Raw genomic sequence first — 25,706 nt, forward strand, 5'->3', positions numbered from 1 at the left:
AGGGAGGGAATGATGCGCCTCGGATCATAGACCCGGGCCAGGATGATGCGACCATGGCTGAGCCAGATGATTCTTCAACAAAAGACAAACCAGGATGGATTAATGGTGAGGATACTGATCTAAAACCAGCTGATGAGACTGAGGACGAGCTGGAACCAGCTAAAGAGAGTATGCTTGAGCTGAAACCAGCTGAAGTGATAGTAGATGAGCTAGATGAGCTGAGTGAGCTAAGTGATACTAGCTTGGAGCTGAATGAGCTAAGTGACACTGAAGATGGAGCTGGTTTAGTTGCTGGGCGAAATGAGCATTTTTCAGCCCAAAGAAAAATTCATAACAAATTCAATTTGGGTCGGTTTTACACCAAATTCGACCAGACCTTTCCTCAGTCCATTTCAAGCCCATTCTCATCAAGAATGCCAAGAGGGAGTCAGCAAGGAAGTCTTGGTCGTGCATGGGAAAAAGAATTCAACAAAAATCATTAATTTCGGTCTTTAGTCAAAGTCTTCATTTCTAGTTTCCATGTCTTGTTTTTAGCACATTCTTCTTTGGATTTCTACAACTTGTAATCCTATATATAGGGCCTAAGAGCCACGAAATAAGAGAAGCTTTTTCCCCTTTTATTTGAGTTTATCTCTTTGTTCTTTGTAGAACACTTCTTTGTTTCTTGGTGAGGTTATCTCCGAGTAAACAGCCTCTAATTCGTTGGACCTGTGCGTCATATCAGGCAACGTTTAGAAATCCTTCTTTTGGTGGACTTGTGAGTCATATCAAGCACCAACTGAAGTCTGGTAGTATCATTGGGCCATCCGCAACCCATTGTGTCACCGTTCAATCCATCAGTTCTCCCTTTTGGCGAGTTCATATCCCTTTAGTCCGGTCGAGTGATCCTTCCCTATTTTAGGGCGTATCAGGTTACTCAGCTAGTTGATGATGCTTGGAACTCCTCTCCTTTGGATACGGTTATAGAAAAGTTGAATAACTGCAGGCGAAGTATCATTCGTTGGGCAAAGGAGCAACAAGAACAGAGCAATTTGAGCATTAAACGCAACCAAGAGCTACTAGAGGCTGCTCTCTCAAGTGATAGTCCAGACGCCACTATCATCGAGGGACTAAATGCTGAACTACGACGTTCTTACCTAGCAGAGGAACAATTCTGGCATCAACGGAGTCGGATACAGTGGCTCAGGCAAGGGGACCGGAACACCGGGTTTTTCCACGCTGCAACAAGAACCAGAAGAATCATTAACTCGATCCCGGTTATAGAAGATGCTCAAGGGGGAGTGGTCTATGAGGAGTCAGACATAGCTCGAGTGATCTCTGATTATTTCACTCATATCTTTACCTCAAATGGCAACAACTCTTTCTCCCAAATTCAGGGGCTATTAACCAGGAAGGTTACCCCGGAGATGAATGCTATGTTGACAACTATACCGAGTGATTCGGAAATCCGAGATGCAGTTAAGTCTATAAACGGGAACAAAGCCCCTGGACCGGATGGTTTCTCAGCTACATTCTACCAGTCCTATTGGCATATAGTCGGAGATGATGTGATTAAGGACGTAAGGGAGTTCTTCATGACGAATCGCCTGCACCCGCGGCAAAATGAAACCCACATTAGACTCGTCCCGAAGGTGACAGGAGCTCGATCAGTTGCTGAGTATCGGCCAATTGCTTTATGTAATACACATTACAAAATTATTGCCAAGATTCTTACCAGGAGACTGAAGCCGCTAATACCTCTACTCATCTCCAAAACACAATCAGTTTTTGTAGCGGGTAGAGCAATCGCGGACAACGTTCTCATCACACATGAAACCCTCCACTTTCTACGGACTTCAGAAGCAACAAAACGATGCTCGATGGCTGTGAAAACAGACATGAGCAAAGCATACGATAGAATAGAGTGGAGCTTTGTAAAGGAAGTTCTAGGCATGCTCGGGTTTGATGCAAGATGGATCTCCTGGATAATGAGCTGTATAGAATCGGTATCCTATTCTTTCCTGATCAATGGAACACCCCAGGGATCCATCCGACCCTCGCGTGGGCTCAAGCAAGGCGATCCATTATCACTGTATGTCTTCATCTTGTGTACGGAGGTCCTCTCAGCTTTGTGTGCAAAAGGCCAAGCGAATGGAACTTTACCGGGGGTGAAAGTGGCTCGGGGTAGTCCGGCAATTAATCACCTCCTCTTTGCCGATGACACCATGTTCTTTTGTCAATCTAAACCATCATGTGTCTCTGCCTTAATGAACATCTTGTCGACCTACGAAGCTGTCTCGGGCCAGAAGATCAACCCTCGGAAATCGGCCATTACTTTCTCTGCAAAAACACCAGCACCAATCCGTGCAAGAGTAAAGGAAACAATGGAGATTTCCTTGGAAGGTGGAGTGGGAAAATATCTCGGTTTACCCGAGCAGTTTGGACGCAAGAAGCAAGACATTTTTGCCTCTATACTGGATAGGATCAGGCAAAAAGCACACAGCTGGACTGCAAAGTTTCTATCCGGGGCAGGAAAACAAGTGATGCTTAAGTCAGTCCTTGCGGCAATGCCGTGCTATGCCATGTCGTGTTTCAAACTTCCGGTGTCTCTGTGTAGACAAATTCAGTCCCTCCTCACACGGTTCTGGTGGGACTCGAATCCGGACAAGAAAAAGATGTGCTGGGTCTCTTGGGAAACAATGGCCTTACCGAAATTCGCGGGAGGACTCGGCTTCCGGGATATTGAAACGTTTAATGACGCTTTACTGGCAAAGATCGGCTGGAGATTAATCAAGGAGCCACAGTCTTTGCTAGCTCAGGTTTTGATGGGAAAATATTCTCGGTACCAATCTTTCCTGGACTGTCCAATACCGACAACAGCCTCCCATGGCTGGAAAAGCATCCTAGCTGGAAGAGAGATCTTGCAGAAAGGGCTGAGTTGGGCTGTAGGTGATGGCGAATCAATTCGAATCTGGGATGACCCATGGCTCTCCTTGGATACCCCCCTGCGACCGATGGGGCCGGCTCATATGGCTACTCAATCTCTATTGGTTAAGGAGCTGTTATGTCCTCTCACCAACAAATGGAACTTGGAAGAAATAAGAAGAATCATCCCTCAGTATGAGGACTTTATACTGCGCATTAAGACAAGCTCAACACAGTCTCCGGATACAATGGTTTGGCTCAAGGAAAAATCAGGGGAGTATTCTACTAAAACTGGATACGGTTTGGGAATGGTTGTGGACAGACCTACGCTGGTTGCAAATGAACCAGTCCACTGGCTGAAGGATATCTGGAACGTCAACACTAGCCCCAAATTGAAGGACTTTATCTGGCGAGTTGTGAAAAAAGCTATCCCGGTCAGTTCCAACTTAGAGAGGAGAGGTGTTCCACGATTCAACTGCAAGAAGTGTGGCGGGTATGAGGATGACATGCATGTCTTTCTATCATGCTCTATTGCAGAGGAAGTTTGGAGCCTCATTCCGATAACACAAGGACCTGGAAGCTCCATATCTTCTGTCCCCGAACTCATAAAGCAGGGGAAACAATATGTCCCACTGCCACCGACGGGTTTAAACGCTCAATTATGGCCATGGGTGATGTGGAATTTATGGAAAGCAAGGAACAAGTTGGTCTTTGAGAATAGAGCCTTTTCAGCTCAGGAAACTGTTCTCAAAAGTATCACAGATGCAAAGGAATGGAATGATGCACAACCTGGAGGTAAATCTCATCCCCAAGACAACCCCTCGCCGGCTCGACCTCACTGCAACTCGACAGTCCCACCTCCGTCACTCCCAGCTACGATACTTGTGTGTAAAGTTGATGCGGCCTGGGATGCTTCCTCTGGAGGATGTGGTATTGGTGGAATCTTTTGTGGCTCTAACGATCGGAACTTGTCAAACATTTCGGAAGCTTACAGTCATGTCTCCTCAGCATTAATGGCGGAAGCTATTGTTGTACATCGGGCGGTTGCCCTTGCTGTCTACTTAAACGTCCGATCTCTGGCGGTTCTCTCTGATTCCCTATCTCTGATCAAGCTCTTGAAAAGGGGAGGGACACAACCTGAACTGTTCGATATCATGTTTGATATCTATCATTTTATCAAGTACTTTGATGTTATTTCCTTTGATTTCATTTCTCGCAACTTTAATGCGGAAGCTGATACCGTGGCAAAATCAGCTCTCGCCCTGTCTGTAATGAACTCCAATATTGGAGTGTAAAACCGCTTTAGTAATGCAATTTCGTTTGATCAAAAAAAAAAAAGATTCTGTTAATTCTTTTTTTTTGTGACTAGTTGACTGCTTTCTCTTAAGATCACTCTTATCTTTTAATAAGCACACCGGTATTTGCATTTAAAGTTTCTCTAATCATACTTAACGCATATATCTTCTTTTTTTCTAGGCACATTTCTTGTTTTGCTGAAGCAAATTTTCTTTTCGTTATTTTATATGATTCATTTTGTCTTAATCAAAAAAAATTTTTTTTACGCTCAACAAACTCTGGTACACACTTCTGTACTCGAACATTTTAGGCTATTTGAGCTTTTAGTGGACACACGTTACAAAAATTTTAAAGGGAGGCTCATTATAGGCTCATATGTATTACATTTTAATCAATAAGATAAATGATAAAGCTGAAGGTGGCATTGGTTTACAGCTGTGAAATGAATCACGTTTAACGCAATGTACGGAATAAGAACTACATACGCTTTGATTCTTGTGGGTTTCAAAATTTTAATGTGATTATGAAATTATTAAGTAGACATATGCATCATCTAAGGTGAGAAGAGGCCTAAAGTTTGGGATATGAGAATACTAGATTAGTAATTAAGAAAATGTCTGCTGCAGTGCAACATTTGCGTGTCTTTACATTCATGCATGTGTACTATATTTAGGGCATCAAAACTATATTTTAACATTTCTTAGTGTACATTAATATAGGTCTAACATTATGTTAACATTGGAAAATATCAACTATTAAGAAGAGGTTTCAGCTTTCTTTGGTTCGTTTGCTTAGTGTACAATGCATATTAATATTAATTACATATAGTAACTTTCCATAGATATTATATAAGGGATAAAAAACAAAATCAAATCAAGCATGAATAAATGCCTATTAGTTTAAATCTTAGTTTAATAGAATTATTTGTCCCAAGAGATTTAATATAATATATATATATATAATGTATCTCATTATCGAAGCGTGCTACTTAATCTAAGAATAATTTTATAAAAATATACTAGATGTTTGGTCCGCACATGCGGGGATAAATCATCTTGTGAATATTTATTAATATATGTAATATTAATTAAGTGATTAGCATGGTAAGTTATTGCTTATATTATCAAAATTTTATATTGAAAATATGTAAGGCATAGTTTTAACCAAAATATACATATATACTTGTTATTGCTTTCATTTCTTTTTTGCAACCACTCATGTATTATAAATATTTTGGAAAATCTATTTATACAATAAATTCATTATGTTTTTTGTTTGATTAGTATTTAATTATGCATATTTATATTTTTTTAATTTAAAATTTTATAATTGAAAATATTGTTTTGGATAACAACACTTATCTTATTTGTTTTTATATTAACTTAGCCAAAATTTAATATATGTTTTAGCCAAAATTTATATTATATTAACTTATATTCAGTTATCTAATCTAATATATAAATTTAAAAAATTTAATATGAGTTTGTTGCTAATTATAGTAAATATTATATATAACTATTCATTATATATATTAGCATAATTATCCTGACATATTCGTCACTAAAATTACCTTTCATAAAACCAAACAAATAACATGTAAATAAAGTTGGACCACAATGTGATGTGTGCTCGTAATTGCACTTTTTACGTTTACAGAAAGCTATCCAAAGTATTATTGTTGTTAGGTTGAGATACTAATTTTAAAGACTACGGGGATAGTAATTTATACTATAACAAATACACTAGTTTTACAATATAAAGTTTATATATATATAGTTATATTATAAATGAATAATATGAGATTGTCGTAGGGCTGTTAATTATGGTAAAACCGAACCGAACCGAAATAGACAATATGGTTTGGTTTTGGTATATACCATACAAACCGAATGGATATAATTTTATAAAAACCGTAGGATTTTGATATGGTTTGGTTTATAACCGATTAAACCGAATAAACCGAATAAAACCGGTCAAAAGTAGAAACATATAAATATGTATATATTTTATAACGACGCATGAAAATCTATTTGTTATATAAATTAATTTTTTTTCTAATAACTATTACCATATTTTTTAAAGTAATAAAGAAGCCCTAATTTGTAAAACACTTGAACTATAATTAAGTAACAATTCATCGCAATCGAGACTTCTTATTTTCTTAGTCTTTTTTTTTGATATTTTTGTAAATTTGATGGACAACAATTAGTGAAAATTCTTCACAATTTGTTTCTTGTCTATAAACAAACAGACTTTTGTGTTCAATCGAAGAAGCATGACTTTGATGAACACTAAATATGGAAGAGTAGAAAAACTTTTCTTTCATGCTTCTGCTCTGTTTTTAATTTATATTTTCAAAATTTCAAGCTTTGATTTTAATTTTTATTTTTGATTATAATATTAGATGATAGAAGCGTTTTTATTTTTGTTCTTTTACTTAAACATGTAATCTTTTTTAATAAATGACTGCGTTGACAACATGACTCTAAAATTCATATAATATGATCTCAAATTAAATAATTATGTCTTTTGGTATAAAACCGAATAAACCGAAAACCGACGGTATATAAACCGAACCGAACCGGTGTAAAAATGAATTTAGAATGGTAGTTATATTTTACTAACCGAAATACCAAAAAACCGAAAAAACCGAACCGAAACCGAACCGATATCCGGATTGAACATCATGAATACATTACTTAATTTGCAGCATGTTTGTATCTCAAGTTGAAGAAGCAATACCAGGAATATCTGCAACTGATGTGGACACACGTAAAGATAAGCACTTTGTCAAGTGGTTAAAATCACAGGTACGTAATATATCTCATACATTGGTTAATTAAGTAAGTGTTTTGATACTTCAATATTAATTAAGAATAACTGTTTTTTGCAGGTTGATTATGACGATCCTTATTATCCCGTATGGTTTCACGAATTGGTTCAAGGTCCAGTTGCAAAGGTCACCACATCACCTATGTATTTTACACGAGGATTTACCTTTCACACATACGAGTATGGGAGACATCGGACAACGAGTAACTACGGAATATGTGTGAAAGGTGAAACAGACTTTTACGGGATCTTGCAGGAGATTATTGAAGTGGGATTTCCGAGGTTATTGAAGCTAAAATGCGTCCTCTTCAAATGTGAATGGTTCGATCCTGTTGTGAACCGAGGGATTTGGTATAACAAATTTGGTGTTGTGGATGTCAATTTTGGGAGAAGATACAACAAATTTGAGCCTTTCATTTTAGCTTCACAAGCCGAGCAAGTTAGCTTCCTTCCTTATCCTCGGCTTCGAACTTCTGGGATAAACTTGTTAGCTGCTATCAAAATTACACCTCGTGGACGCATTGTCGCTGGAGAAAAACCGCCCTTGCAAGAAGAAGACGCTATCAATGAAGTTGAGGTACCAGAACAACCAACTGATGAAATCCTTTTGATCGACCCGCAAATCTTTCAATATGAAGATATTCCCGAAGATGCGACAGATGAAGCACGTAAAGACGAGTTCGAGAGAAGCGACGATGATGATTGTAATGATAGTGATGAGAACGAAAACGATTTAGAGTGATGTAATATTGATGAGAACGAAAACGATTTAGAGTGATGTAATATATGTAAAAAATGTTGTATTTCTCTATTGTAACGTATGTTTAAAGAAATATTGTTTTTTTACCATCCTAATGTATGTGTAACAAATGTTGTTTTATATAATACGTATTTCTTTAGTTTTTAAAAAATTATTTGGAGTTTTAGGGTTTTAGAGTTTAAGTTGGAGAAAGAGAACAAAGTAGTAGAGAAGAGATATGATGTTAGATGATATGTGACTTTGGGGTTTAGGGATTTCATTCTCGGTGTTTAGGGTTAAGCATTGTAATTTCGTCGTAAATAGAAAAACGCGGGCCTGGTAACTTCGTCGTAAACGTGGGCCTGGTAAATTCGTCGTAAACTGACGTTTCGACGTAATTTCGTCGTAAATCGAAAAACACGGGCCTGGTAACTTCGTCGTAAATGAAAAAACGCGGGTCTGGTAACTTCGTCGTAATATTACGTCGCGTTTACGACGAATCCTTTTCTATATATTGAGACGCCGAGACGAGGCTGCCTCGTTCATTCCTCCCAAACTCCTCTCCTCTCCCTCTAAGGTACATTCTCTTTCCTCCTTTTTTTTTTTAAGTTAGTTTAGGTTATTAATTAGTTAGGTAATTAGTTTAGGTGATTAGTTAGATAATTAGTTTAGGTGATTAGTTAGATGACGGAATACTATAGTTTAGGTGATTAGTTAGGTAACGGAATAATTTTTTAATTATGTCGTCATAATTGATTAAATTTATTTAAATTTTTTTTAGATGGCTCCTAGAAGGAAACCAGCAGCACCTACTTATGTCCAGTTGTTTGGCGATGGTTCCGGTACATCTTCTTCCGGTCCATCGTCTTCCGATGCAATTCCAGACTCTCAGACTTCTCAGAGAGTTTTTTCGAGTCCTCCTCTTCCACCGCAGATGCCTCCACCTCCTCCTCCAGCGGCTGCACCTGAGCCTGTCCCAGAAGGTGCAGTTCATCCGGATTTGCGTGTGCCTTCATATGCTCCCTTCGCGAGATATACGGTGGAGGATTTGCTTGCCCAGCCTGGACGGGAGGGTTTGGATGTTCTAGACCCCGATAGACCCCGAGGAACTTATTGGTAAGTTATTAATTTTTATTACATTAAAATTAAATTAATTTTTATTTTCTAACGGTTAAATTGTATTTTTTCAGGTTTGGGGCTAACAACCGTGTTAGCCGGAGCGTTTCGGCGACGATTAAGGGTTACTACGACGGGGCATACCCGAACTGGAGCAAGACACCAAATCACGTTAAGATCACGTGGTTTAAATGTTTTGCGGTAAGATTTTTAAATTTAATTAAATTTTCACTTTTAAATATATATATATATTTTTTTAATATTTATTATTAATTGTAATTTTTTTAAAAAATTTATGTTTCAGCAAAAGTGGCATTGGTCTTTGGGAATCACCGAGAGGGTGAAGGCGGAATTCGTTGCAAAGGCAAAGATACGCCTCTGCAACACAGTCTCTGATTGGAAGGACAAGTGGGAGATCTACGGGTATGAGGGAAAGCCCACTGAGCTCACGACGGATGTGTGGGATGGCCTCATCGCCTATTGGGAGCACCCCTCTTCGATCAAAAAGGCCAATTCGTGCTCGGCTTCTCGAAGGACGAAGGATAAAGATGGTCATTTTCTCATGCTTCACAGAACCGGACAAAAACCTCGTGCCGGAGTCCGTCTAGAAGCTGTAAGTTTTGTTTTAAATATATATTTTAAAATATTCAATTAATATAATTTTTAATTTTTAATTTAAATTTTTTTTTTAGTTCGAGAAGACGGGAGTCTTACCTTCTCTGTCTGACCTATTCAAGATGACTCACGCCACATCCGACGGAGTTTTTGTGGATCCTGCATCTGAGAAACTCTTCCAAACAGTGGCTGGTCGGATTGAAGAACGGGAGACGCAACTAACCCAGGAGTCTCCCGATGGATTACCAGTCACATTGTCCACCGAAGAGATCGACAGAATCTTCGAAGAGGTACAACTTAAAATTTTTGTTTACATTATTTTAAATATTTTAACATAATTAACTATATTAATATATGTTTTGATTTTATAGGTGGCTCCTAAAAAGAAGGGACGGATAGTCGGTATAGGCTCTGTTAACGAAGTTGCAAGGGCAACTTCGTCATACACTTCGAGACGGGATGAAGAGACTGCTCAGATGAAGGCTCGAATGGATAGCCAGCAGGTTCGTTTAGACTCTCTTGAGGAATTGCTAGACGTGATGGCCGTGGGAAACCCGGTTATGCAGAGAATGTTGAGTGAGAGACGAGCCGCTCTTGGAATGCCACCACGAGATCCCCAAGAGTCTGATCCAACCCGTCAACAGCCGAGCAACCCCACCAACTACTTCGAGAATATGTAGTTTTTTTTTCTGTTTGTATTATGAATTTAAATATTATTGTATGACTTTTTAAAATATGTTTTCCAATTTCATATTTCGTTTTAAAATTAAAATTATTTTAAATTCTGAATATTAAATATAAATTAAAATTTATTATATACTAATTAATAATAATATAATAAGAAACGATGTAAACTCCTCGTAAACATTACATGGAGTTTACATCGAATGTTTATGAGTGATTAACATCGAAATATTTACGAGGGTTTTACATCGAAATGTTTACGAGTGATTTACAACAAAAGTATTTACATGTGCTTTACATCGAAATAATTACGTGGGCTTTAGGACGAATGCTTACGTGTCGTTTACGACGAATCCTTTCCATGCGCTTTACGAGGAATATATTTCGTCGTAAACGTAACGAGTCGTTTACGACGAAACCTCCGTTACGACGGATGTTTAACAACGAAACGTCTTTCGACCTTAATTCGTCGTAACACCCCGTTTACGACGAATTTACAACGTATACTGCTCTAGTAAAAAATATGTTTTCTTGTAGTGGAGAGGTTTTAATTGTGAGATTGTGTAACCGTTTGCGACCGGGTGAGTGCAGGGACGGATCCAAAAAATAATTTAACATGGGGCATAATATATATATTATATTTATAAAATCTTATCATATATTTATATTTATTTATTAAAAATTTAATTATATATTAATTAGTTGAATTATTAAATTATAATTTTTTAAAGAATAATTTTTTAAATAATTACTTTTCAAAATTTTGAGTCAATTGATAAGATAAAGAGGTTTTTGTTATGTTAAATACTCTTTACTGGTTATTTTAATATAAGTTTAAAAGTAAAATTGATAAAATAATTGTTAAGTTAAAACTTAAACAAAATAATTTATATTTTTGAAAAGGTAAAAGCTAATATTTAAGTAAAGGAACAAAAACAAATATTTTCTATTGGATAGCAAAAAGAAAAGGACAATGAAAACTTAGGCTTCGAATGTAATACATGCCAAAATGCAGAAGAGATGAAGACCATTAATAATATAAATTGGACTGTAGTTTTTTCCCATTCAACTTTCCAAATGCAGAACAAAAGAAAATCATAAAATCTACATGGAGGATAAATTTAGTCATTGATTTAGTGATCTGCTTCTGCAGGAGAAAAGGAAAAGAAACCAAAAACATGCTAATGAGATTAATTTGTTATTCTTGTTTTTTTTTTTGTTTTTTTTTTTCTGTCACCTATAATATATTCATTTAATTTGTTTCTTTCACTTTTAAATCAAATACTATATTTCATCTCAAAAGTAAATTTATTATAGGGCAAATCTCCAAAATAGCACCTTTCTAAGTTTATATCACAAAAATAGCACTCCAAAACTAAAATGACCAAAATAGCACCTTTCTAAGTTTATCATTTGAAAATTTTAATTTTTTTATTTTTCAAAATTTGAAATCTTATCCCCAAAACCTCATTTCTCAACTCTAAACCCTAAACCTTAAACTCTAAACCCTAAACACTAAACCCTAAACCCTAAACTCTAAACCCTAAACCCTAAACTTTAAACCCTAAACCCTAAACTCTAAACCCTAAACCCTAAACCCTAAATCCTAAACCCTAAACCCTAAATCCTAAACCCCACCCTTTAACTCTAAACCCTAAGTTTGTGACTTTTTGATAAAACATTAAGTGCTATTTTTGTGACTTTTGACCTTGAGTGCTAGTTTGGGAACAAAAACTTGATTTAGTGCTATTTTTGTTTTTTTCTCTTTATTATATTGTTTCAACTTTTCAGTTTTATTAGTAATTTACTTTTAAATCAAATACTATATTTCATCTATTTAAATTTTCAACATTCAATAAAATTTTATGATTTAGCAAATTAGTTTGATCAAAAAAAAATTTTCCCAACAACCCTTTTTATTGGAATTTTGTTTGGGATTCATCAAAACATTTGTGACAAAAAAATTAATATTAAGAACTCGTTAGGAATTTTTTAAAATTAATCAGAATATATAAAAAAGAAACTTTCTAATTTTCAAAATAAAAATAAAATAATAACTTTGTTAAAAATACCACAGTATAATTCACTTTTAAAAAAATTAATACAAATATTAAAAAAAAATTAAAAATAAAATAAAATAATAATTTATATACTTAAGAGAAAAAATAAATATGGATATTCAAAAATAGTGGTAACAGCGACAATGGCATTACATGATTTAATTAGAATTTTAATTTTTTCTGATGAAGATTTTTCTGATACAATGACACATACAAGTATGACCAAAAAAATGCTCCATAATTATTATTTTTTATGTTTTTAGCTTCATTATGTGTTATAAATGTACTTACTTTTTATATAATATTATTTTTTTTCTTTGTATCTTTAAAGTGATAGGTGATTTCTCGTGCTCATGCACAGGTATAAATATTTTTGAAGTAAATATAATATAATAATTGATTGCTATTTACTTTTAATTTTAAATTAATTTATAATTTGTATGCATCATTTATATTTATAATATTATATTACTTTAATAATACATATGATTTTATATATGTTATATTTAATCGGTTTTGTTGTTTTTACAGTCAATTTAGTTATGATTTGGGTAATTTGGATTGCATCTCTGAATTCAACTATAATATTTTTTAGTCTAAATGTATTAAAATTTTGATTAATTTCTTATTTTCATTTAGATGGTTGTTGTCTTATATATGTAAATATATTTTATGAAGATTATGTATAACTTCAGATATATTGTGCTTAGAATAAAATAAAAAAATAAACTAAAGTATATGATTCCAAATTAAATAAATTAATATAACGATAATATTCTGAAGTCTCATGCATATATATAAATTTTAGAAAAAACTAAATTCTTACAGTTGGTTAATATTTTATTTTTATTTAAATATGTTTTGAGTTCTCATATGATTTATATTTATAAAATAAATTACTATTCTTATAAAATTATATATTCTTATCGTAGTTAAATCTATGATTTTAGATATAAGTTAGATTAGTCGAATCACTCATGTTGTGAGTATATTGAGTTACATATATTCTTTCAAATTCAAATTAAATATAATTATTTTTTATTATAACTAAGTCAAATCAAATCAATTTTATTTATCGTTTAAATGTGCATGTGTTTTCATAGTATTTATCAAATTATATGCTAATTTTTTAAAAAATATATTATAAAATAAAGTGATGCTCAATAGGAAGTTACATACATAAGTAGGTGATACATTTTTGGAAGCTCATGAACACATATTAATATTTACAATAATTAAAATATTTTATAAATTCTAAATAACTTTATGCCTTTGATTTATTGAATGGAAACTAAAATTTATTTTAAATAATATTAAAAATGAGAATTCAGATTTGCTTTGGTATTTTTATTATGGCTATATTAAGGGGAAATTGCCACAAATACCACATTCATAGTATCACTTTTCATGTTTACACTAATCACTTTTACCCTCACTTTTAATGAAGAGTAAAAAACACTTATACCCTTAAGGTTAACTAATCTAGACTTATGCTTTTGATTTATTGAAGGGAAACTAAAATTTATTTTAAATAATATTAAAAATGAGAATTTAAATTTGCTTTGGTATTTTGATTATGGTTATATTAAGGAGAAATTGCCACAAATACCATATTCATAGTATTACTTTTCATGTTTACAATAATCACTTTTACCCTCACTTTTAATGACGGGTAAAAGACACTTATACCACTAGGGTTAACTAATCTAGACTTAGGGTTTAGAATCGAGGGGTGGGGTGGGGTAGGGTTTTTGGAATGTAAAATTTAGGATTCTAATAAATATATAAATAAATACTTAAAAAATATAAAAAAAATTTAAAAAATAGTTTCAAACATAATTTTTGATTTTCAACAAGAAATTTTGAAAAAAAAAAGATAAAAAAAAAATTTGAAAAAATAAATTCAAAAAAAATAAATTTATAAAAAAATTCGAACTTGAAAAAATATAATTCGAAAACATAAAAAATTATTATTATTTTTATTTTTATTTATTTATTTAAATAATAATTTATTATATATATAGATAACAAGGGTATACGAGTCTTTTGCCAATTAATGAAGAAGATATTTTTGAAAATGTCTCTTTAGTGGTGGTAAAGATGAAAAGTGGTAGAAACATTTACTCCCCCAGACACAATTCATCTTATGAATTATGCTTTAAGACACTTTGGTCATTGTAGACACTTTCCCTTTGTGCAATGTCTAACTTAACCTTCAACTCTTCAACTCTTACTGAAAATGGCTTTTATGAATTCTCTAACCAGACACAATTGGTTCTTGGTTTTCCTAACTAGTAACAATAAAACAAATAATAGATTTTTCACTTTCATTTTGTAGATTCCAAGAGACAAAGTTTATCTTTACCCCGACCTCAGATGCCATCTCAATTCACAAACCATAACCTTCTATTAAATCCATAAATTCTCAAACATAGACCTTTAGCGAATTGGAGCCGGATTTCACTGACATAACCTTCATTGAATCGGTTGTTCCTCTGTCGCCTCCAAACCCATCTTTCTTGGCCTTAACAAGCTTGACCACTGGCGACGAGTTGAACGCGACTTCAGATTTGGAGAGTTCGGTGAGAGCGGCGAACTTTCTGGGCTTGAGCGGAGGAGATTTAGAGAGTTCGGTGAATTTGCAGAGGAGACGTGAGTTCCGACGAACCGAGACTGAAGCTGAGAGATGAGAGCTTTCAAAGATTGAGCGGTAAGCTTTCAAAGCTTGAGCGGCGAGCTTTCGAAGCTTGAGGAGATCTGGGATTGTGGTAGAGTCGCTTAGGAGATGTGAGTTCCTACGAGACTAGTTCCGGTAGCAATTGTGGTGGATACCGTAGAGATGGAAGACGTGAGGGTGATGGATACATAAGTGGAGGCCATGGTAGAGGTGGCGGTGGTTAACACAATGTATGTTGTAGTGATTATGGATGTTGTGGATACGAAGGTGGTGGATGGTTATGGAGGTGGCAGTGGTGGCTATGAACAAGGCGGTGGTGGTTACGAACAAGGCTCAGAACAAGGTGGTGGATACAGTGGTGAAGGTTGTGGTGGTTATGAAGGTGGTGGTGGTAATGGCTAAGAACAAGGAAGTGGTGGCTATGAATGAGGCTTAATCCGTAATTGTGGTGGAGGTGAAGATCGCGGTGGTGGTTATGGAGGTGGCGGTGGTGGAGGAAATAGCAGAGGTGGTGATCGAGACATATGTAGTAATTGAAACGAAAGTGGTAATGGAAGTGGAGATAGTGGAGGCGGTGATTGAAAAGTAACCCTTAGATCAAAAAGGTTTTTTTAATCGTGTGGTTATTAATTGCTTAACAAATCAAACAAAATAAATAAATAACTAATTTTCACTTTTCCTAACTACACACGATAAGCTCAACTCGGTATAAGGACATAGGGTCCGATTGGTAATGGCTGTAGCTTTAAAATTTTTGCTGTAGAAAAAAATCTGTAGATTTTTTGCTGTGGCTTTAAATTTTATTTCTGTAGAATTTTATGAAAGCACTAAAAAATTGCTTTGGATATTTGGTTCTGCAGAGCACTTGTACAACTGTAGGTTATTTTTAAAGTTGTGGTTTCAAAAAAAAATTTAAAGCTTGATTGCTCTGAATTTGGTGCTTTAGAAATAAATAGGGATGTGGACAGCACCTACAGCAACTACCAATCACCCCAATAATTGTCCACAATATGCTTTGGTTTCATAAATTGTGTGTCAAAGGCACAAAGTGTCTAGTTGTGTAGCAGAAAAGATAAAAGTGTCTCTTTATGTAACTTACTCGAAATACCATGAAAGTGGTAAACATAAAAATTTCTCCTATATTAAGTTCCACAAACATAAAAACATAAAATTTAAAAGAAAATTTAATATTAAGAAAACAAATAACTTTAATAATGATAAAATATAATATATCTACCTCATTAAACTATTTTGCAACTATTTGATCAAACGATTTTTATTTTTATTTTTTACTTTAGTTTTTTATTATCTCTTAAAAATAAGCATTAAACAATATTTTGATTTTATTTGAAAATGATATTATATAACTAAAATATATTTTATCTATATTTTTTTTGCTGTAATTGGAAGATATTGTAGTTAACAAAATATATGAAAAATAAATAAAACACTTCAATAATACTAATTATAAACTATTTTTAGTCAATTAAACATATATCAGTTTATGTTAGTTAATTATTTTATGTAATTATCTAAGAAAATAGATAGAGATATAAAAATATTTCTATTACTTTGAATATTTTTGTATTGTTTAAAATTATGTTTTGAAAGAAATGTTATTTCTTTTTCTAATAACAAGATTATCCGTGTAAATTGTTTTTAATAAAATCACATTATATACAAATTTTTCATCTAAGAAAATATAGATATATAGAAAGTATTTTATTACTTCAAAAATATATTTTATGTTATTTAAAAATATTTTTAAATGTAATATTACTATTTTGTGAACTTTCCCCACTTTTATGAAATCATATTATATATACATATATTTTCGTTTTCAATTCGTTTTTTTTTTAACTTTATAAAAAAATTCCTTTTTTTATTATATGTATATGTTTTCAAACTTTTTTGAAAGGAAACTAAATAAATAAATAAATAGTAGTATTTAATATTTTTAATTCATTAAGGATATCAGTGTAATCAACAATCGTGAGAGTTAATGTGAGAGCGACACATAGGAAACTGACTTCTCAAATAATATTATAGAGATATTAAGATTTTATTATTTTTGTTTTGGATGTTTAACTTACAAATTTAGTTTTTAACAATCGTTTAATTAAATGTATTCGATAAATTAGTTTAATATATGCATTTCTGCATAATTCACTTGATCTGCATACCATTCGGAGCCTTATTTATATGAAAATGTGAATAAAGCATAATAAAGTAAACAAAAATCTGAAGATAAAAACACCTAATTGTGTCGAATTTGGGTTGCATGGAGCACTCTTGAACCTTTTAAACCATCATAGCTGACAACTTATATTCTTATTTTGTTTGTATAAGATATTTTATATGTTAGTACGCCACAACTCCTCAGAAGGTGGGTCCGCCCCTGACCGAGTGTAATAGTTTTTTTGCTTGTGGTGTTCAAGCAAGCTGGTGCGAATGGTTATATACATGTGTGAATGCTGTTATACATGCTTTCACAGTGAAAGAGTTTCAAATATTTTGGAAAATTAATTGAACACTTCGAGCAAGATTCTTTTATAGTAAAATCAAACTTTAGGTAGTAGCATCGAACTAAGGTTGCAAGCACTGTCGGCAAGTTTTTGGAAGCCTGGTGTTAACTAAACGAAACTTGTTGGAATTCATGAGTGTTTGTCTCATGTCAAGAGAGTATTTAGTTAACTTATAACTGAATCTCCTTCAACCACACAACAGGAACTCACCATTAAAGATCAGGGACAACCAATTTGTGATTGAATCCTCACACAAAGCATAAATATAACCAAGAATCCTAGACAGTAAAATGATTATATAAGGCAGAGAATCTCTAGTTTGAATCTAATCCTTGAGAAGTAACACAACACTTTAGAGTTTGTGCACTTAAGATGAATGGGATTTAGAATCAGTAAGCTAGAGTTTAAGAAGAGATGAAGAAGAGTTTAGAGTGAGTTTTACAAGTATTAGGCTGCCTTAAGAGAGAAAGAGTCAAGGCAGCCTCTAAACCATAATGCTTAACTCTCTACATTGTGATTATTGTTTAGACACAAGATAGAGAGAGAGAGCCACGAATTTAGACTGAGAGAAACTTGTATGTTGATGCTAGTTGGTGTTACAAGAGATGGTGAAGGTCTTTAAATAGACAATCACTTACAATAAACAATTACTAAATCATGGAAAAACTAAACAACTAATATAATAGGGAATTGGAAGAGGCCAAGAGGATATGGACAAGGAGAGGCACAACCAGATGAGGAAAAAGGGACATAAGAGAGGATGGCACAGTCTGCTTGAGTGAAAGTGATATGAGTAAGGTGCGTTCTTCATGGTTGGATAGTGACAAGTCTGGTTGCTTCTCCAAGCTCCCATGTGACTTCTTCTTGTCCAATTCTGACCAGAAATAAACCTTTGCATCCAAACTTAGTTTACTTGAAGCTTAAACATGTTTGGGAACTTTGGATTCAGCTTTCCACAGTTCAGCTGTCCACTATTTATTGTCCATGGTCAAGTGTCCACGATTTGTTGTCCACGATTTGTTGTCCATGATTTGACTGTCCATGATTCAACTTCAACAATGGATCATTGGCTTCTCTTGATGAACTCTCAGTTGATCTTGAACTAACTCCTTTACTCTGGTTCTATTTTCTTCTTCATTTCAACACTCCCCCTCAAGCTTGACCATAGGAGATCCTTGGGCAAGCTTGGAACTGAGAGTACTTGCCTCATTAAAAACCTAAGTGTGGAAAGCCTCATGGGATAAAACCATCACTTAGGGAAAAAGAGTGGAATTGGGAACAATGAGAAGGCCAGACCAGAAGGGAAAACGACCCCAATGGGGAGATTACCTTCGAGCCTGCTGCGTACGATTAGCCAGCCTTGCGGCGGCAAAAGGATTAGACGCCCGGAATTGGGATCTCTCTCGCATGCAAGCATTTCGCGCTAGTGGACACGGGGAGGGAGCAGGCGTGCAACCACCCTCATCCTAGGGATTGACCAGTGGGTTTATGAGTCTTATGATCAAGTTTAGGGACTCATAAACCCTAGATCATAGCCTTACTTCAATGGCAAGCAGGCACCAATGCCTTCCTTGCTTCACACTCAAAACTGCTTGGAAGTCTCAATGTGGCTGGTTCTTTGTCTCCCCCTTTCTTCTGACATCCTGCCATCATCAAAGGGTTTGATCCACGACCAGACTCTTATCATGAGCTCCAAGTACCTTATTCAAACAATGCACACACACATGCATCAATTCTCAAGGGGCAAACCTATTCAAACAAGAATAAGTATAGTTTAGGTACTTCCCTTGCATAAGAAGATAGACATTGGCTTCTCATATTAACACCCCTCCTCAAGCTTGACCTGAGAATGAGAGTATGTGGCCAAGCTTGGAAGATGAGAGCCAATGATGATCACCAATGCCTTGAGACCACAGCCTTCTTAACTTGAAGCTTCATCAACATGCTACTAGCACATATGCTATGGGCTGATTCATAGCTTCCCCACCAGAAGGTAACTGTTATAACTCCATGCCTTTGGCTGATCCATAGCTTCCCAACTGAAGGTAACTGTTCTAACTCCATGTAGAAGCTGATCCATAGCTTCCCAATCAGAAGGTAGCTGTTCTAACTCCAAGTTGTTTCTGTCCTTGTTGAATTCTTCTTGCAATGGCTTCTAGACAGACCATGAAAGCTCATTTACAGCCCCCCCCCCCCCCCCCCCCCCCCCCCGCCCCTCAAGCTTGACTCCGAGTATAGGGGAGGAGACAAGCTTGATATGAGCTTTTAAGCCACCTGGTCTACTCACAAATTATTTCTCCATGGTCAGGAATATACATCTTGTGCAGGCTCTGATCAACATGGGAAATCTGTCAAACCATCACTAAGACAAGCATCAATAGACAACAAGGGATCAGAACATGGATTTTCACCAAGTCTTATCTTTAAAACACATTTCAACCAAGCAATGGACAGGTATCTTTAAGATTCTATCCTAGCAAAACTCTCTGAATCCTAATCATCAAGACTAAGCATTCAGGAAACAGGACAATCAATTTCACTAAGGGCAGAAGCAAGACAATTCTTTAAGACAACTAACCTCAAGACAGTTTTACAACCTTAGGCAGATTCTAAACAAGATTGTGAGAATAGATATTTGAGTAACCAGAGGATAAATAGAAAGTAGAGAATGATGTAACTAGAGTATTAGTAGAATAATGATGGAGAATAAGTAACCTGAAAATCAGAGAATAAGAGAATGGAGAATTATTGCTCAAGAGTTCTAATGGACAGAGTTTTGCTATGTTTTCTTGAGTTTTGCGGAAGCTTTAACAGCCATGAGCATCCAATACTCATCAAGAGTTTGGTGCTTTAGTAGCTGAAACACAATGGACAATTGGACAATCAATTTATCCACTGATCTTAGACATGTGCCACTGGAATAACGCATGAACTGATGTTTTCCAGGGCTTGCAACAAGAGAACCATCAGAATAACACATGAACAAGTGCTTTCTGTGGCTTAGACAACAGTGAAACCAATGGATCAAAACAATTTGTCCACTGGTCAAAGAGATGTTCCATTAAGAAAAAAAACTATTATCCAATGGATAAAGTAAAATGGTGAAGCATTTTCGAAATCTTATATCTTCCTCAAGCTTGATACACAGATACTAAAAAGTTTTGACCAAGCTTACACTATATCAGAGTGGGAGAGAAATGATTTATTCAAAAACAGAGAGAAAATAGATAAGTTTGATCCCAAAAAAGAGCAACAAAGCTCTGATACCATGTTGGAATTCATGAGTGTTTGTCTCATGTTAAGAGAGTATTCAATTAACTTTTAACTGAATTCCCTTCAACCACACAATAGGAACTCACCATTAAAGATCAGAGACAACCAACTTGTGATTGAATCCTCACACAAAGCATAAATATAACCAAGAATCCTAGACAGTAAACTGATTATATTAGGCAGAGAATCTCTAGTTTGAATTTAATCCTTGAGAAGTAACACAACACTTTAGAGTTTGTGCACTTAAGATGAATGGGATTTAGAATCAGTAAGCTAGAGAAGTCCTCATTGCTTTACGAGATCTCAGGGGGCCGTTTCCGCCTTAACTTGCCTCAACTCGGGTTGATAATAACCGTTTTTTTTTTAATCCTTTGGCGGGATGTTGTTCCCCCAGTTCTTCAAGTGAGGTGACGAGGTTGTAGAACGGAGAATCCTTTGACATGACTCCGAGCCGCCTTTTCTTTAATGAGAAGTTTTCCTCATTGGTCCGGAACAAGACATCAGCTTCATCGGTTTCAAATGGGACGTCGGTTTTGGTTAAAAAGTTTGACATTGTGATTGAAGAACTTGTACCCTTATTTATATGTCGTAGTTATAATATGATCTCGTCTCTTACTATAACAAATATGAAGATTTCTTTATGTCGTATGAAGATCGTTACGAAATGGTGTATCATCAACTCGAGATCTCGTTGGGCTATGTTCGTAGAGGGAGAGAACTGCTTCCGTCGAACACATGACTGTATTTGAATCTCTTTAGCTAACGAGCTTTTCCTGGTCATCTGTTTATAATGCACATCCACTTCTTGTTTGTTTTTCGTGTAGAAAATATCAATTATTGCGTATCTTTCTTCTTTAAACAATTAGAATTGTTTAAAAGTCATGTTCGTGTAGTCACGCGGTGATAGGAATATGGTGATCTTTTTATTGGTTTCTCTTGAGTGGTGGGAACTCTTCTTTGCTGGAAGGTGAGAGAGGGATGCTTGTAGTCGTGGTTGTCCAACTTGTGAGCTTTCGTTCATGGAGGTCGAGTGGGTAGCAACCCTAGTTCAAATCCTATGATTCAGTTTATAGTCATCTCGAGCGAAGCATCGATTTCGTTGTCTTGAGTCGGACGCTTTCTTCATCGATTTCGAGCAAGATATCAGCTTCATCGGTCTCGAGCAAGACATCGAGTTCGCGTAAATATCATCATATGAAAACGAGTTATATCCTTATTCATCAGTAAGAGAAGGTTCATTTTTGTAACTTTCTTATCTTCCGCGAATAGAAAAACATATTTTTGTGATGAATAGTAAAGAAATACATCTCCTTTTCTTCTCGTTGAATAATCAAGTGGTGGAGGAAGCATTTAACCATTATGAAAACATAATGGTTCAGTTTCGTGGAAATGAAGTAATCAACAAAGTCGTTGCTCTTGCTGAGTGAGGGGGATTCTCTTTAACTCACAAGCTCTTCAGCCTTGGGATGTCGTTTGCGGAGGCGTGCTCCATTTGAGAATTTGATATAAAGCTTCTCTTTGATCAAATCACGCGGTGGAAGCTCTGTTCTTGTTCTCATATTTGTCTTCGTTGTAACTTCTCTCGTCCAACTTATTGTAGTGGTGATCCCACCTTATTGTGACAGAAATATGACGGTTTTTGAACTTGTTCTTTCTTTTCTTATGAGAGCTTGTGCTCTTGTCTGATAAGAGGGTGGAAGAAGATTCTTATTATCTTGAATTCATGATAATATTATCGTTCTGTTTATAGTTTTCTCCATTCTTGGTTTTATCGAGCAGCTTTGTCGGATGAAAGATTATATTCTGGCCAAATATGTTACCGTATCTGACTCGTGAAGCGATGGCGAACATGTTACTGGTCTTTAAGACTCGGGCTCTTCTTCTTTGAAAAGTATGTGTCTTTTTTCATTATCGTAATCAAAATATGATTCGTCTCTTGTTGTAATATAGACACGTCTTTACTATATGCAAACTACATAGGATCGAGTGTCTTCCCTTCTCAAATAATCTGAATCGTTTTGTCGTCATGGTGGTGCTTTGTAATCGATGATAACAATAGAAATATAATGGCTTTTCAATTGTTCCTCTGGCTCCTTGAGAGCTCTCGTTCGTGGAAGTGAAACTAGTAATCTCGAGTTCACGAACTCTCTTTCATTCAACGTCGGGAAAATTTTTTTTCGGTGATCGGTAAATCGTCAAGTGCTTATATCTGATGAACTTTAAATGACCATTTAGAGTTCTGTATCGTGAGTTGAAACTCATGTTTTTTCTTATTATAATGAACATATCTGATGTTGTTGTAGGAGAAGTTTTGTTGTCCATCAATATATAGACATCTTTTGATCTTGGTATAAACGGTCATGTTGCTTAGGCTTAGCCAATATGGGAGACTGCGAGACGGATCGGAAAACAGAACAAGATAACTTGATCACCAAACAAGTTAAGGTTTCGCCATGGATCAAGCAAACGGTGGGTGTCGTAATGTCAAAACGGCTTCATAGGTGATGAAGGAAGAAGCTTGAGATGCAAGCAAGAGTGAGATGGTGATCCATTCAACTTGATATGATCTCTTAGGCAGTGATTTTCACGACTGAGACCTCGTTCCCGTGGTTCTCCGGTGACTCACGGCTCATGCTGGTGGAGATCGGTATCGGTGGTGGTAAGGCACGGCTCCGGCTTTGTGTGTCTTTCTTCCCACTCAGCTTTCTCACGCTCTTCATAGTACGGGTCCGGTACGTGACAATGGCAAGACAACGTCGTTTGGCTCTCAAGCACATGGCTCAGCGAGCTTTTTCCTTCTCGTTCTTTCAATCATGTGGTCAAAAAGACTATGTCTCTATTATCTGTATGATTGAAACGTGTTTGACTTTGCTGCTGGCTCGCTTCCTCCTTATTTTGCTTTCGGTAGAAGATTGGGAAAATAGAAAAAGGTGCTTCTAGTTTCTTGTTCCTGATAAGCCTCGAATCGGTTTTCAGAAACGACACGAAGATGGGATATGGGTTGAGATCGATGGTGGCAAGTCGTCTACTTTTTCCGGTGCAGACCGGTTTGCTCGATGATCTCGGTGGAGTTTTGGCTTCGATCTTCGTGTCGGGTTTGGAGAGATCAGTATTATCGTTTCATGGTTCAGTAGTAACAATGGTATCGGAGGTCAGATCCATTCTCGTGCTTTCGAAGCTTAGGATCGGGTTCCAAGTAAGGATGTCTTTTGTCTATCTTCCCCACAGTCGGCGCCAAAATGTAGATCCTAAAATCTACACTAAGTATTTGATAGTGTTTGAGAAATAAAACTAGGGAAGAAAGAACTTCGTGGGCGACAATATCCTCAGAACACAACAATAGAATTAGGTTCGATTCGTCGAAAATGGACTTTGTTCTTCGTGTCAAACAACATCGAGATCTCGGAAGAGAAAAAGGATCGTGACTGAACTCGGGATCGAGCTGCCTACGTACCCGTCAAGGGATCAAGTCTGAACGTAGTTTGGTTATTGTCATCTCGAGTGAGATGTCGGTTTTATCGGTCTTGTATCTTTTGCGAATGAATGATGAATCTATAAGAACTCGGATCGGTTACATATGATCTCGTTAGATCAGACATCGTATGAAGAGCTCTCGTCTTCTCGTTGAGGTCTCGTGAGATAAGAAGGATTTTAGTCTGATCAAATACATGGCTGTAATTGATCCGTAAAGCAAGCAACAATATGTTGTTGATCCCGTCTCCTTGCCCCGTGTTGGTTTGATTTATGTTGGAGAAGTGGGATGATAATCAAGAAAGCACGTGTCTTCTTCCTTGTATTTTTAGTGTCAACGTTCATGATTCTGTTTATTTATTTTGTGGAAAGTAAAGTGCTCCAGCCCCCTTTGCAAAAGCCATCTTGTTCTTCTTTTATAGGAGGGTGTTGACTCTTCTAAGTTTGGTGAGTTTGTTACACGTGTTCCTCACATTTAGCTTTGACTCCTTTCTACATTATTCAAGTTACGAGCTACCTTCCGAGATATGGGGGATCTTTTAGACTTATTCTTTGATCCAAGCCAAAGATCTCATTTGACTCGTGCGGGCTCTATGAGCCGATATTACGTCCCTCTGGGCTGGTTTTAAACCCAACTCGAGTTAATGCTAACCGGTCTTCTAATTCTTTTAGCGGGATGGATTTAGTACAAAATCCAGTATCAACACTCGTGTATGCCTCCAAAGTGACATGTTAAGGCCATTGGTCTTACCTTTGTTGGATTAAGCTTGAAGAGCAAGGAAGCTTAGAGATAAGCATGAGGCCTAATCCTACCGAGATATGGATAGATATGTTTAGGAGTTATCTAAATGTATTGTTTAATAGGATTAGGAAATAATAAACTCTATATAAGGAGATGTCAAGGTGTGACATAACTTACAAGAGTTTAGAGATTGAGAGCTTAAGTTTTGAGCATATTTTCTTAAGCTAATAAGAGAGGCATTCTTCTATAATCTTTGAGTTCTATATTTGGTATGAGAGCTTTCAGAAAAATCAACCTCGGTTGATAATTTGAATAACGATCGAGAATGGGAGACCTAGCAATAATATCGACTGCGAAATCGAAGGATGGAGAGCAATCCTCCATCAAGTGTCCGATGTTGAACTCAACCAACTACATGGTGTGGGCGATACGGATGAGGAATTTTCTTAAGATTCATAAGGTGTGGAGTAATGTCGAGAACGGAACGGACGAGAATGATAAGAACGACGTAGCAATTGCTTTGTTGTTCCAAGCAATACCCGAGACCTTGGTTCTGCAAGTTGGAGAGTTGAACACTGCGAAGAAGGTGTGGGATGCTGTCAGGGCTCGACATGTTGGTGCAGAGAGGGTAAAGGAAGCCAGGTTGCAGACTTTAATGGCAGAGTTTGATAGGTTGAAGATGAAAGACACCACGAAGATCGACGACTTCGTCGGCAAGCTATCAGAGCTTTCTTCTAAGTCCAGTGCTTTGGGAGAGGAGATTGAGGAACCA

The sequence above is a fragment of the Brassica napus genome, chromosome C6 (genome assembly GCF_020379485.1).
Source record: "Brassica napus cultivar Da-Ae chromosome C6, Da-Ae, whole genome shotgun sequence".
Lineage (NCBI taxonomy): Eukaryota > Viridiplantae > Streptophyta > Magnoliopsida > Brassicales > Brassicaceae > Brassica > Brassica napus.